General features: G+C 35.5%; 1 non-coding gene across 1 annotated transcript; it reads right to left on the bottom strand.

Moving 5' to 3' along the window:
• Nucleotides 1–2,931: 2,931 nt before the first annotated feature.
• On the bottom strand, nt 2,932–3,004 carry TRNAK-UUU (transfer RNA lysine (anticodon UUU)). Its single transcript has one exon. It is a non-coding gene; the product is annotated as a tRNA-Lys (tRNA).
• Between the last annotated feature and the right edge of the window lie 445 nt (nt 3,005–3,449).

Below are 3,449 nucleotides of genomic sequence, written 5' to 3'. Positions count from 1 at the left end.
TTTGGTCATCTGACCGAGGCCTTCCGCTGGCTTACCGGTCCACCCCTTTAAAAATTATGGTCATTTATAACCATTGTTATAAGTTTGATATAAATGTGTATCTCAATATATAAGGTGATGCCTGTCTTCTCGCTATCAAGGCAAGGCTTTCATATCGATCATAGGCTCTTGTTTCAAGGAACTGTAGTAATAATCCTCTTTCTTGGATCCAACCCAACTGCTGCATGACCCTCCGGGTTTAGTGTTTCTCCCACAAATATAATAATAATAATTACCGCTCACAACATCTGGTAATTAACTGACTCGTCAAATGTCAACATTGCTTTTTACAAGGTTTTATGGATTTAAACACTATTATTTCCAAATATTTTATACGTGAAAAATTTAGTCGTAAAAAGTAACGTATGCGTGTAATAAAGAAAAGAAATAAATTAAGTATTAGAAGATAAAGAAACAAGTGAGGTGTTTTTGGCGGGAGAAGAGTGAGTGCGAGGCTGCGAGGCGGGAACTGCACCACCGCTACACTCACATTATTTACTAAAAAAATGTGTACTTTTCACTGTGAATCTGTGTTATTAATTTCGATTAACGCGCGTAATGTGTTCCTGCACCGGCTATAACAACCAGACACTCTGAACGCCACTCAGAAACTTGTAAATTATGAAATATAACAGCCGGTCAGATTGAGGACGAGCTTAGTGTGAGTAGCTGCTTCAAAAATTGTCTTTGTAACATCGTTATTTTATATTTAATGTCTTCAGGGGTGGCTCCTACATGCCGGTGATGAGATCTTGATCCAAGGAACTAGACCTACCCTATTCCTTTGATCTGATTACCTTTCATGTCCCACCCCAGGTGCTGTATGACCCTAGCGGGTTTTCCGCTTCATTGTGAATAATTTATACCTAATGATTGTTTTCTTGTTTTTATTTATAATTGCATTTATATTCTTGTATATTTCTTATTGCCTTTTTCATCGGTTATTTTTCATATAGACATTGCTCACTATTGTTATTTCATTAAGTCATTCAGTGCACGTTTATTCTGGTAGTACATGTCCAAGTACACATATCTAGTACATATATCCAGCAGCACATATCAAGTAGCACATATCCACTAGTATATACTAAGCACAGCCAGTAGCACATTCAGCAGCTCTTGTCCAGTAGCATATATCCAGCAGCACATCAATTAGCATATATCCAGTAACTTGTCCAGTAGCACATACCCAGCAGCGCATATCTAGTAACACATATCCAGTAACACATTCAGAAACAAATATCCAGTAGCATTTATCAAGTAACACATCCAGGAGGTTAGAATGAACATACCTTTTTAGCTCTTCTTAAAACAATGTATATTAATAGTCTAGCTCATTCCATAAATTTTACTGTTGAATTTGAACAAAATATTTCAGTACCTTTTCTAGATGTTTTAATTATTAAGGGGAACCATGATTTTAAATTTATAATTTACAGAAAACCAACAAATAACTCTTCTTATGTTAACTGTTATTCTTATTATGATAGTTAAACTTTCTGTATTCTCATCAGTGTTTTTGAGAGCTTTGCATATTTGCAGCCCAGAGTTCATAGATGAAAATTTTTTTGAAAATTTATGAAATAGCTAGTGATCTAAAATACCCAAAACACTTAATTGATAAATCTTTTAAAATTGCTAGAAATGCATTTTAAAATTCAAGAAATGACAGCCAGCCTTATTCAACTAAAAATATGCTGCTTCTCCCTTACCATGAAAACTTTCTTGATATACATTTTTTACTTAAGAATTTTAATATCAAAGTTGTATTTTAAAATCTTGATACAGTAAAAGAACTTTTGATAAAAAAAATCCCCCAAAAATGCTGACGGCTGTGTTTACAACATTCCTTGCAAAAATCATAGTTTATTACAAACTGGGAAAAGTCTTGAACTAAGATTACAACAGCATAAATATAGCATTAGAAGTGGACAAGGTTCTAATGAATCTTTTTATTCATGTGAGAGATTTTAACCATCTAATTTCAGCGCTGTATAGCCCTTGTGGTTTAGCGCTTCTTTTTTTTATTATAATAACCATCTAATTGATTTTCAAAAGGCCGAGAAAGTTGTGTCAAACAGGTCCATGGTTGAGAGAAATAGAATCAAGCCTTACAAAAAATAGTCAAATTAATATAAATATTGTATTTGGATTATACAAACTGGATTCATTTATAATTAATAAAATTTGAGAAGAATTGAAGATCGATTCGACAAGTTAAAATCTTAAAGCATGGGCAGAATATAAGCTGTGACAGGTTCTTGACCACCTACCTACCTCATCATATGAAGGTCAGGTGTTGTAAGTTGACGGCGAGGTGTAATATCGTTCTTATATGCCTTTCTTTTATTTTTACAGTTCCTTGATAATGTGAAAAATCACGAAATCACTTGGAATTTCACTAATTTTTTCACAGTGATTCAGCATATTGTGATATGACCCGTTTACTGTGATCTTATTGGATGTATATACATATACACACACAACAAATTGAAGAGGCCGAGAAGGAACATATGTACTTTGTAGCTGTTTTTCTTAAAACTATGTATCGACATGCACTGTGGTAAAACACCCTTCAAGGGAGGTTCCTTGACGCTGGTGAGAGGCTCTTGATCTAGGGAATTGGATCTGCTCCGGTTCCCTGAATTGAGCCTGAATACCTTACACCCCCCCACGTGCGCTGTTTAATCCTACGGGTTTAGCGCTCCTCCCATCATACTTAATGTGGTAGAACAGTGAATGATTTAGCACGGATGTTTAATAAACTTTAATAAAAGCTGATTTATAAGTAATATACTTAGATGTTTAAGAAACATTGCTTTAAAAAAATTATTGTTCTGTTAGCTTGTTAAAATACATTGCCAGTGACGTGACCTTGAAAACGAAAACACTAGCCCGAACAGGGACTCGAACCCTGGACCCTTAGGTTAAAAGCCTAATGCTCTACCGACTGAGCTATCCGGGCTCTATGTAAAACATAGTGTAGTGGTTACTTGAGTCTCATCACCCTGCACTTCCACCCAGCTGCTCTGGGTTCGTTGGCTTCTTCCATTACCTATACACTTCACCAAATCTCGCCTGGCATGTCAGATTTTTTTCCCCCAACTCAAACCCTACGTTGAGAAGTTCCTTCAGTTTTCCAACTCCACCTATCATGATCGGCTCCTCCCAAAAAATAATTTAACTTAAAAAAAAAAAAAACCTTAGCCAGCACCTCAACCTTTCCCTTGCCCCAGCCAACAACTTTATCCCGACCTCGTGCTCCTGCCTTCCACCTCTTTATTTATTTATTTATTTATTTATTTATTTATTTATTTTATGTCTTTGCAAACAGTACATTGAGATTTTGTATTTACAATAGTGGGTTGCAATGCAAAGAGAGCCTCTATTATGCCTAGGCATTATGAACC

Source organism: Cherax quadricarinatus, chromosome 31, assembly GCF_038502225.1.
Source record: "Cherax quadricarinatus isolate ZL_2023a chromosome 31, ASM3850222v1, whole genome shotgun sequence".
NCBI lineage: Eukaryota > Metazoa > Arthropoda > Malacostraca > Decapoda > Parastacidae > Cherax > Cherax quadricarinatus.
Note: the sequence above shows the minus strand (reverse complement) of the source record. Positions and strands in the feature narration are given on the sequence as shown.